We start from the raw sequence: 12,993 nt of genomic DNA, 5'->3' as shown, positions 1-12,993 counted from the left end.
TGAGAGTAACCACTATCTATAATCCATGTATCATTTTTGCTCACATGAGAAATAAGTGCTATTTCCTCATCATTATCAGACTCATCCTTCACAGTAATGTAAAAATTTCATCTTCTTCTTCTTCATCAGAATCATTAGAATTCTTAGCCGTAAAACATATTTTCTTACCTTTGTCCTTGAATGATTTGAATTATTTCTTGCCATTGCACTTGTGACCTTTCTTCTCATCCTTGTTCTACTTATTTGGGCACCTAGTAGAAATATGTCCAATTTCTTCACAAGCAAAATAGATTAGAGGAACCTTACCTTTGTATTTCCCTTTGCCTCTTAAATATTTCCTTGCTAATAGAGCTTCAACCACCTCAAGATCACTGTCTAAACTTTGTTCTGATTCTTCTTCACTATCTGACTAAGAATCCTTTATCTTCTTGCCTTTCTGCTTGAGTGAAAGCTTGGCTTCAAATGTTGATTCAATGTTCTTGGTAGCTAGAACATAGTTATCATAGTTATCTAGCTCGAATGTAGTCAATCTTCCAACTATGGCTTCTAAATTTATCTTATGATTTGCTTCACATCTTCTTTCTTGAATTGTAGAAACTCTAATTGTATAAATGGGAAGTAGTGTTCTAAGAACTTTACTTATAACTATTTTCTCCTTGATATCTCCTCCAGAAGCTTTGATTGCACTAACACTTGCTTTAACTCTTTCAACATATTTTGCAATGTTTTCATCTTCTCTCATCCTAATTTGATCAAATTGACCTCTCAAACTTTCTTCTTTGTCTTTTCTCACATTATCATCACCTCCATAGATATCTTTCAGCTTGTTCCACATCAAAAGTAGTTTTACAATCCTTGATATCATCAAATTCTTCATAACTTAGGGAAGATGCAATATCTATCATCATGTTGTTGTGAATCTTATTTTCAGTATTATCATTGACAGATAATGTGCCAGTAGGTTCTTCATATTCTACATCAAGATACTTTAGCCTTGTATCACCAATAGAAGCTAGATGAAGTCTCATCAATCCTTGTCATGCTAAGAAGTTGCCCCTGTTAAGTCTTGGAATTTTCCTCTTGTAAGACATCCCAGTCTTTAGCTTAGATCCTTGAAATCTTTTTCTACAAGCACCAAAAGCTCTGATACCAATTGTTGGAATTATAGATGGAGTAACTAAGAGGGGGGGTGAATCAGTTACTACAAAAAAAAATTCAAATCCCTTAGATGTCTTAAATAACTAGTTACTGCTGATACTCGGTAGCCACATAGAAAAATGTTGTAAATCGATAGATTAACTTGTTTAACCATTCACAATTATTAACATGCATGCAAAAATAAATAACATGAATACAAGAGACATCAGATTTAATGTGAAAACCCAATATGGAAAAAACCACCAAGTAACTAGCTACCAATTTTCACTCTTCTGAAGTGAGCCCTATTAGGAGCCAACCTTAATAAAAGTTTACAAAACACACTATTAGGTGTGACTCTGTTAGAGGATTTATTCACCCTGTTAGGAGTGGCCTTGTTAGAGGTCTTTAGAAAAATTCAACTGAATTGTCACCTTGTTAGAGGATTTGCAAAATGGTTGTTAAACCAACTATGTTAAGAGATTTTGGAATCATTACTACAATGGTTAGAAAGTAACAATGAGATGACCTGAATAAGATGCAACTGAATTTGTTGATTACAGATCTCTATTTTGCACCATTAGATCCTCCTTGATCAAATATAGCTTTGTTGCTCCTTAATGATCTCTTATCATCCGTCAAAATTCACTCACAATAATCAGTCCACCTTCATATTCATATCACATCAAATTCATCACACTTAAAATTCACAACTTGAACTCTCATATATACCATTCAGATTATCAAGTCAGCTCAATTACAAGTTACAATCACCTATAATCATTACCATAGTTGGCTGGAAATAATACTTAAAACAATTAAGCATTAAATCATAAATTAAAAAGTTCCTTTACTGGTCGACTCTGCTCAGTAAACACTACTTCAGAAATAATTTCCTAAGTTAACCATCTCAACTCGATTAATACTGCAAACTCTATGAAATACTTTGCCTGCCAAGTGAACTTGGTAAGAACTGAATTTCCTTCACTAACCATGAGAGCTCAATAAGAATTATTTTCTGCCAAGTTTTCTTTTGATGATCGAGTGAGCTCAATAGACACTAAATTTCTTTTGCTAACCTCGAAAGCTCAGTAACAATTGTCTGCACAAGGTAAAGTTTGAGAACACTTGGTAGACACTATAAATCTTCTTTGCTAATGTTGAAAGCTTGGTAACAACTATCTGCACAAGGTAAAGTCTGAGAATTCTCAGTAGACACTGTAAATCTTCTTGCAAACCAACTGAGCTTAGTAAGTGCTAACAGATGACTTGTATGACATTTTTGTAACATCAAAGACAACACACAATTGGATAATTGTATCCAACAGCCTAAAGTTTAGCTTATGAAACTAGAGTTAATTAGGAAATATCTAATTACTCTAATAGTTAGAGTTCCATTCATTTTACAAAGAATTCAACTCTACCTTCAAAGACAAAATATATATAGTTATGGTACTATTTCATTCGGTCAATTTTGGATAATGGATAGTTAAAGCTAGACAAGATACATATAGATGATAATCCAACAAATATATTTACCAAGGTAGTAATAAAGGAGAATCTAAATTCTTCCTCATCTTTGGTTGGTCTTTTAAACTAAATAGAATAACAGAACATCAAAGTCCAAGGTGGTTTGATATTCTAGTGGGAGCTATAGGTTTAGTAGTTTTATGATTAGTCTCTAAGTGGGAGGTTATTATTATGGAGTTTGATCTATCTCCAAGTGGGAGATTGTTGTGATGTGGAGTCTAATCATACTTAGAGGTTTATTCAACATAGTTTTCTCCCCATATTATTTCATTTTTGGGGTAGCACCCCTAAAGCAAAAAATGACCTTATATTGTAAAAGGATTCAGCAGCTATTTTTTCCGTTGGACAACTTATTCTAGCCCTAATTTTGTAAGCAGTAAAATTTTGTATAAAAAAGTTTAGGGTTAGGGATTTCATAATGTAATGGTGATATTGTAGCTTCTTAAGGTGGTATTTAGCTATAAGGGATTGTGGATTTTAATCACTAGATAATAATAATATTGGACTTGTTGTTGGTGGACATAGCCCAAGGATTGGGTGAACCACATTTAATCTTGGTGTCTTGTGTTTTCTTTTGTGTGATTTATTATTTTCTAATATTGGTTATATTTTTATGTAACTATTATTTATGTCTTAGGTTTAATCCTAACAAAGAAAGGATGGATAAGTTAGAGGAGGATTTGCAACATAGAAAAAAATGCTCTAACAATGGGCGCAAGTTCTACTGTAGTTTACTTATCCAAGCTTAATTTTTAGCAGGGAAGGCTCATTAATTAATTGTAGAGTATAATAAAATAAGAGCCAAACTAATATCTATTCAAGCCATGATGACACCTAATCTTGAGGTTATGAAGATATGTTTGAAGAAAGAAAAAGAGTTATTCTAGTTAGATCCAAATCTGTCAGTTGTAGATAGTTTGGTGGATCTAGCAGCAAAGTTAGAGATTGATATTCATGCTATTGAATCCATATGGACTAACTAGGATAGTACATTATGTATAATTTTTCAAGTCCACAAAATCTTCTTGGATAAATATGTTTTGACCCCTACACCCTAGTAGCCATGAGTGGGAAATATACTAATGATTAAGGGGAAATTTGAAGTTGGAGGTTTGAGATGTTGAACATGCATATATCGTGAGAAAAATTAGAATATTGTACTTGTTTTTACCAAGTTAATGTATTATTATATCCTAAGGGGGAGTAATTATGTTTCAATTTTGCATTGAAAAGTTTTGATTGTGACAAAGTGTTTTTGTCACTAATGTCAAAGGGGAACATTTTTTGATCCCTAAGGCAGAGTTGTATATTAGTGTCAAAGACTTAGTCATTCACAAGATAGGATTAATCAATCATCATTGTGATTGAGCCATCCTATATAGGTTGAGCCATGTATTAAAGACTTGTATATATTTCAAATTATGCACTAAGCAGTAATTTATTGTCATGCAAGCTAGAGGTCACCGAGTAATCCAGTCAATTTTTAAGATTTTCAAAGAAAGTGGAAAAAGTCAAGTGATGTAGAGGCTAAGCAACTAGGTATATGCCAAGTATAGTTAAGACTGAGGGATGGTATGATGAAATAGTTTATGTCGAGCATCAACTTGTTATAAGTGTCAAGAAAGATAGTTTTGCATATTTGTTTCAAATGGTACATAATCTCATGTATATCATTTTTGTTGATCTAGAAGCGTGTTTTATAGTTCAAGGAGATAATTTTGATTATGGTTCCTGATGGGACTCAAAATTGAGTTCCCATTTTGAGTACCATTCCAAAATTTTGGGTCATTTTCATACATGTGTACCTAGATGTCATTTTAAGGTCTATGAGGTATTTTATGTTTCTAAAAACTTGCATTCAGTATATCCATATGTCCCATGATGATAAATTTTCATTAGGAGTCATCTCATGATGTTTCAGTTAAGCAATGTTTAGTTCTACATTTTTGTATTAGTGTCAAACAGCAATAGAAGGCCTAGTTTGCATTTGAATATCTTCTACTAGATAATTTTTCATGATTCACCACTTTGAAATTCTTTAGCATACATATCAAAGAACTTATGTTTTAATTTTCAATTAATTTTGATATGTTTTGACTAGATTTTGAATCTTTCAAGGTTGGTTACTTATCTCTATCATGTTGATGCATATTTCTCAAAATTCTAAGAGGCCATGTTTGACCAATTATAACTTTGACCTAGTTGACTATACTAAAAAAATTCTTTTGCATTATATTCTAGAGGTTGGAAACTTATTATGTTTTAGATTTGAGCTTATGATGAATCTATTTGATCAGTTTTCAAACGTGATTTCGAATACAATTTGTGAAATTTTACTAGTGTCAACAATTGCAGATTAATCAATACCCCTGTTCGAAATGTCATATCTTCAAATCCATGATAGATGAGATCAAATGGTTTGTACCACTATTCTACTTTGAAAATTATTCAAATGTGCCAATTTGTAAGTCTTGATGAATCTAACTGCACACTTTTCCAAGTCCATTCCATTTGCAAAAATCAATATGCTATCAATGTTTCTTGTTCTGCAATTCTAAGTACCCCATTTTTCATGATTTCCAAAAGCACCACATTACTCTTCATGAGCCCAAATCACAAAATTATATTTCCCTCATAACAGTGAACTAACACCCTAGTTTTCAAGACCTCAAGTATTCATTTGCCCTATTTTCAAAGCCAAAACTAAATCCACTTTTCTATTTTCTAACATGGTTGTTTGCAATTTGTTTTGATTGAGCAACTTGTATGGTCAATATCTTTTGACCCTAAAGTTGTTATGAGATGAGATCTAACAAGGTGAAGGAATGCAAAATGAAGAATCAACATATCAATTTTTAGAGACCAGTTATCTATTTCAGTCAATTTTTAATGCCAGTCAGAGGACCCCTTGAAAGAAAAATTATGTTGATGTTGATGTTAGGGTAAAATTACAAACTTGTATCACTCTTTTGTAAAGGAAAAGGCTAACAAAAGTATAAATGTTCACCTTCATTGATATAAAATTGGTATTATTATTTTGAACTTGAAAATGTAGTAAACTAATGAAATGTGTGGAAATGGATGAAGTTTAGGATTATAATTTTTAATAATTATTTGAAATAAGAATTGATATATTTTCTTAATTTCTATAGGTATTTTTTTAGCTGCTGAAAAAAATTGAAAATTAGGGGTTTAGTTCCCACCATTAAACTATATAGAAATAAACTTATTTCCCTTTGATCTCAAACTATTTTATAGATAACATATATAGCTAGAAATATAAAAATATAAGAATCTTAAAGATTGGGATGAGGAGGCCCCATTGGAAATAATCACGCAGGCCATCAATAAAAGCAATTCGAAAAAGATGCATGTTCAAATATTTCATTTACACGTGCTACTACAGACCAACACCATTTTAAAGTGTGTTTTCCTTTTAAACTTTCTCTATGCCCATGAAGAGATACAAGGATCTAGATGCAAGGCCAAGTCATTGGGCTTGTGCTAAGTCTTTGGACATGGGATCGGCTGTTGCCAGTTATGGCACTTCATTATATTTTGGATCATATAAGTGATGATCAAAATGAAAAAGGTAGGGGAGATAACAAGAAGAGTTGCAGTCTATGGCTAGAGCAAAACAAACATTTATAGAGGCTCAATGTAGAAGGCTTTAAGGAGTAGAGCACCCATGTTAACAACACAGAAGGGTAGATCTCCCACAACAAGGCAAGAGCTGGTGAAGCAAAGCTCTATGGTAGTAGGGAGCAGCCCAAGGAAAATCCATAGCAATCCATGGTAGCAGATGTTGGGGATTCACACGAGGAGGAGGAGCAAAACATCTTCATGAGGGGAGGAGCTGCATACCCGCAAGATAAAAAATAGAGCAGAAGTTGACCTATATTTTAAGAATGGTGTAGCTTCTTTGTTTGAAGATGTGCAACTCCTTCAATATTTGAGAGCTTTTTGAGTGGTTAGAGTTATATTTTTCATGCAACCGAGTTGGCACTATTATTGCCCATATGAAACAAATGATGAATTTGTATCTTGGAGCACTAGCCTAGTATTTTTCTTGCACTTGGTGACTGATTGTAGAGATAGGAGCTTTTTTGAGCCAAAATACTATTTGGGATGTTTATACCACATTACTCCATTGAGAGGAAACAAATATTTTTAAGTATATAAGAACTTACAAGGTGAATAAATAAGTGCTCACCACTTTGAGGGACAAGTGAAGTTCATGTGGATGAGGCCTACCATGGCCAGCTAGAGGCAACCCAAAATAAATGAAATCTTGACTGATCAAGCACAAAGAAGTGGTGACATGGCACATTAAAAGGAAAGTTTGTAAGATCAAGAAGAGGCAAGTATTGGAGCTCCTATGCTACGATGGTCCACTTTGTCATATGGTCATAAGGCATAGAGGGAGGACTTATGATGCCACAATCATATCGTAAGATCAAGGATCTAAAATAGAAGTCGTAAGATGCTATGAGAAATTGAGTAGTCAGAGAGGTCAAATTTTCCAAGTAATATGTTACGATGGTCCACTTTGTTGTATAGTCAGAAGGAAGATTGATGAAGGTTGTGATGTTATGCCCAAATGAAGTGTTAAGATGCTATGAAGTCATCATATAGTCAGAAAAGGAAATAATTTACCTTGAGATGTTATGAAATACTTAATTGTGAGGTTGTGAAAGGAAAATTATAAGCTTAAGATGCTATGATTAATCATAACATCAAGCGATATTTTGGAAACTGAGCGTACATTCTGAAGTTGAAAATTTGAGATAAATTAGATGATATTATATAGTTTCAACTATATAATCATTTAAATTTTTCATTTTAATGTCCTATTCATGGCTTGAGGCTTGGTTTTTCAAATCCACTCTAGAGGCACTATTTTTATCGAAAATATATGATATAGTATACCATTGAAACTAGGAGAACTTGAATTTTTCATTTCTATAGTTTGATTTTGCATAGGTCTCCATTGGTAGAAGCTATAGGTAGTTTTATGTTTCTATAACATCTTAATATTTATGTAGATTTGATGTTTTTAGAAGGAATAAGATCATATTGTGATCCAATTTTGATAAGATCACATGCACTGAGCATCCATTAAGAAGGAATTGAATGTTTTAAAAGTAGATGTCGAGGATAAGGTTTTTATCAGGAAAGGCAGTTGGATTTTCACAGCAAGGGCAAAAGAGAACAAGCCAAATTAGATTGAAGCTCTTGCATACTTTATGACATATATCTAATATTCCTACAAAATATATTTTTCTGATTAATTTAAGGGGATATATCAGATGTTCTACAAACAATATTATCATATTTAATTGTTCGTAGATGAAGAAAGGGATTAGTTTCTACAACATCAAGATGAAGAGTTTTAGTAGGACACATGACAATATTAGAATATGATCTAATAGCCTTCTCCCTATCTATAAATCTCTCTTCTTTTCTCTTTGTAATGGTTCTAGTTCTGGATAATTTTTTGCAACTATGATACAATGTTTGGTTCCAATTTTTATGACTATGAGACCACAAGGTTGGCTCCAGTTCTATAACTGTGATTCCAAATTTCTTAATAGTTTCTCTAGTATGAACAGCAGTATTGTAGTGATTTTGAAGCATTAAGATTATACAATCATCCTTTGTGTATTCTCTAAGTTTTTCATATACCATGATGTATTGATTTCAAGAAATGAATATAGAGCTTCATTGAAAGGTTTATTTTGAAATTTGTCTCCTCCATGTTGGTTTGTAGTTTTCTTTTGATATATGCCCAAAGTTCATACTATCCATTTGTAGCTTGTTTTTGAAGTTGTATGTCATTGTGTGACTTGTTGTTGGGTCAAGAACCTAAGTAATTTGCTTGATATGTATTGATAGAATTGTAGGGGTCATAGGAGGATTTGATAAGTATGAATTTCATTTGAAGATTGATGTCTTTTTGTAAGGTAGATAGATAGGTCATATATCTAAGTATATGAGTATATTTTGGGTATCCATGTATATGTTCTAACTTAGTTTATGCCCAGTGGATAAGGGACTAATCAGCTTGGAGATTACATGTTTTTTTGTTACATACTTGGGTTATGTTGGTTCAATCTTTAATCAAATATCTTTTCCCTTTATGTCTAAGAGCTAAAAAGAAGTTTCCCTTACTTTATCAGATTCATGTGTCCTATTATTAGTTATTTCATGTCCATGAATGTTCATATAAACATAGAAGATTCGGGGGTTTTTATCTATTTTATAGATTTAGTTATATGCCTTTACTCTGGTACCATATAAATAATCTAAGGTCCACTCTCCTAGGTTTTGCAAAGCTTGAAGAAGAAGAAGGAGAGTATAGCCTTATAGTTGGCCGTAGTGTCTGAATAGGTGAATTGAACATGGGAATTAGCTAGCCCTAGGTGTATGTATTCTTATCACTCAGTTATTCAAAAGCTTTTAATTCAGAAGCCAACACGTCCAATAGAGGATCATTAATCCCTATGTGATTCAATCCACCAATCATAAAATTTCAAGGACTAAGAGGAAAAATAAATGAATCTAGATCCTTGATTAACATCTAGAAAATTTTCCCAAATATATAATTAAGAAGGGTTTATGACCTAGTTTTCATATGTGGAGAATATGTGATTAAGCTTTTGGTTGCATGCAAAGTAGAAAGGTGAATCAGGAAAAATTAATCAAGCAACGCAATGGGTAGTTATGAATGGAGATAAAGAAGATCAATCACAGTAAGGTGATAATATGTTGCATATAGGAGATTTGATAATAGAATTGAAGTGCATACTAAAGGATCAGGTATTGATACATTTTAATAGGTGTTTCATGGTTTAAATCTCTTAATAAAGTAGCTTTAGTAGGCTTTTATAAATCTCCTACCAAAGTACTCACTTAGCTATGATGTAAAAATCCTTTAATCAAGGTGGGTCTTAAATGTATTTTTAGCCTTTAACAGGGAAGATCATTAGAAGTGATCAAAATATTTTAGCCTTAATAGGCATAACTTTATTATTGTAGTAGTGAAGATTTTGTAAGTGTCATCTCCACCACAATCTTACCTTCACCTTGGTGAGTTTCTATGTTACCAAATATTTGTGCTAATGTATTTGTCAGTTTGCATTCAAGCAACTACAATTTAGATATGATGTTATATTGAATTGAATGATTACATTGATATGAGGTTAATTTTTAAATGAGGGTTTATGTGAAGATCTCAAATATGCTTCATTTTTTAATTATTAAAAGTTGTATACATCCTGATTCAACCCACCCCCCCCCCCCCCCCCCCCTAAATTTCTTACTTTACACATTATATTTTTAACAATAGCTAGGTTTCATCTGTTCAAATACAACTCACTTTGTAAATTTATATCTCCATTCAATTAATTTATTGGTTTATTGACTAGACTTCATCATGTTCTTCATCTTTGAATTGCTTAGAAACCCTTAAGGTAATCAAACTTCACCAATCTTATCACTTTTTCTATTCTACTATGTCCTTCACATGTTCTCCACAAAATTTATAATCAATAATGAACCAACCTTAGAAAAAACCACTTATGCCTCCTTAAATAGATAGCTTTAATCTTTTTCCACTTGAAGATCACTATAGATCTTAGGGTTTGGTCAAATTCAAAGAATCTATCCATCATTTTATCCTTCTTCTCCTTTCTTGATACTTCTACAAACTTCTCTTTAAATCCTTTCCTTTAATCACATAAAAAACTCAATTCATACATTAAATATTCCACCTCATCAATCCTTATCATCCACATTATTTTCCTAATCTGAAAAGTCAACTATGTTAACCTTAAACTCAATTCTTTCACAATTTTTTATTTTTTGGACACTTGATCATGACTGTGTTCTTTTGCTCAATCAATACTCTATAGTTTGGTCACTATTTTTATGTCTCTCTTGGATTTCAATTATCATCTCCCTCTATCATTTGATATAGATCTTCATTAATATACTTAGTTTCATTTTGACTATCATTCATAGGTGCATAGGTCTTTGACACCAATTGTATTGACTTCCTTTGTCACATCTCTTCTTGTAATTAAAATTCTCACTCCTTCACTAGATGGATGGTAAATATCGTGTCTCCCTCTTATATCTCACCACATACTCTCCTTCTAGATATTAATGGTAATTGTTAATACCATCTCCCTCTTTGACAACAATGTCAAAGACATTGTCCACTATCCCTCATTGTTACATCATACATGTCATCCTAAAGTCACTATCTAACTTGATATTACAACATTGCATGTCATGTATAACTTGACTCTTTGTAGTCTCATTAGCTCATTCTTCTTTCCATCTTTTCCTAGCTTTAGGTAGCTCCTAAAGTATGACCTCCTACATCAATGTGGAGGATATTGTGATGATAATATTTGATGCAATGTTGCATCTTTTCTCAGTTTTCTTCATATAGAGGAATAGCCCCTAACTTACCTCTTGGATACTTAAATACATCCTTAGGTAATTCCTCAGTAAATATATCAGTTATTTTCTCCTTTATGTTCCCATATTCTAGTCTCACTTCTTTGTCTTGTACTAACTCTCTCAAGTAATGATACTTGATAATAATGTGTTTGGTCTTTGTGTGTATCACAAGATTTGTTGATATGTTTATAGAAATTATGTTATCACAATCTATCACAATAGGTTCAGTAATCTCTTCTTTTATACCTTTCAAAAATTGCTTGATCCACACAATATTTAATTTCAATGATTAACTACTATAGCAGCATACTAAGCCTTTTTTGTGGATTGATAAATACAATTTTTCTTCTTGCTTGTCCAAGAAATTAATCTCATGTCTAGAAAGAAAACACCTTCACTTGTACTCTTATTGTCATCAATATTTCCATCCCAATCAACATCTATATAATCCTTTAGCTCAAACTTTTCATTTTTCTTGTACCATAATCCATAGTCATTTGTTCCTTTCAACTATCTCAATATCCTTTTCACAACCATCATGTGCTTTTCTCTAGGATTAGCACAAAATCCAACAACAATACCAACTATTAATGTAATGTCAAGTCTACTATGTACAAAATATTGTAATTTTCAATCATTAACTAGTATAATGTCTTATTCACTTTAGAAGAATCATCATTCTTTGAAAGTTTGTGATCAGTGACCATAGATGTTCTAACTAGTCTTGAATCTTCCATTCCAAAAGTCTTCAATATTTCCTTGATATACTTTAATTGTGTAACGTGTATACCTTTCTTCATTTGATAAACTTGTAAACCAACAAACAACTTGATCTCTCCAAACATTGACATCTCAAATTATTTCTTCATCTCATTAGAAAATGACTTTTGCAACATATCATGTCCTCCAAATATGATACCATCAATAAAAAATTTAGCTAGCAATATCTTGTTCTCAAATTCACTTTTTAAATGAAAATTGCTATTGTCACTAGTTCTTGTAAAACCAATTTTCACCAAATAAGTGTGTAACCTTTCGTAATATGCTCTAGGGGATTTTTTTCAAACAATATAATGTTTGGTGAAACTTTCATATCATGTACCTCTTTCTTGGGTCACTAAATCATTTAGGTTGATCAATGTAGACTTCTAAATTTTCATTCAAAAATGCATATTTGAAATCCATTTAGTATACCTTGAAACCTTTGTAAGAAGCACATGCAAGAAAATTTCTCACTCCTTCCAACATTGCAACTAGGGAAAATGTCTCCCCATAGTCAATTCCTTCCTCTTGTTCATATCCCTTACAAACTAGTCTTTCCTTATTCCTTGTCACTTCACCTTTCTTATTTATTTTGTTTTTTATACCCACTTGGTTCCAATCGTGTTCTTGTCCTTTGGATTTGGTATCGGTGTCTATATCTTGTTCTTCTATATTTAATCAATTTCTTCATTCATTGCTTTGATCCTATCGTCATTCTCTAGTGCATCATTGACTAAGTTAGGATCAACTTCACATAATAAATATGTATCACCCTTCAACTTACTACTTGTCATAACTCCTAAATCTTTTCTTCCAACATGCTTTGGTTTGGTGTATGGTTTGTTCTCACATATTTTGCTAAGACAAGTTCAGGTCTTCTTTCTTCTTGTATTTCACTTGGTTCTTCTTGCTCATATCCTTTAGGTATCTTTGGTTGCAACTCGCCATTGTTTGTCTGGTGTTCAATTTCCTCTCTCTGATGTTTGGCTTCTTCATTCTATGATTTGATTCCTACAGACTAATGCTTGGTAGTATGTTAATGCTTGACATAAATTTTGTGTTGAACCTTGGCAATATATAGCTATTGATACTCAA

This window comes from Cupressus sempervirens, chromosome 7 (genome assembly GCF_028749045.1).
Source record: "Cupressus sempervirens isolate cs-2001-9-10 chromosome 7, ASM2874904v1, whole genome shotgun sequence".
In the NCBI taxonomy this organism is placed as follows: domain Eukaryota; kingdom Viridiplantae; phylum Streptophyta; class Pinopsida; order Cupressales; family Cupressaceae; genus Cupressus; species Cupressus sempervirens.
The sequence above is the reverse complement of the archived record's forward strand: the minus strand, read 5'-3'. Positions refer to the sequence as shown.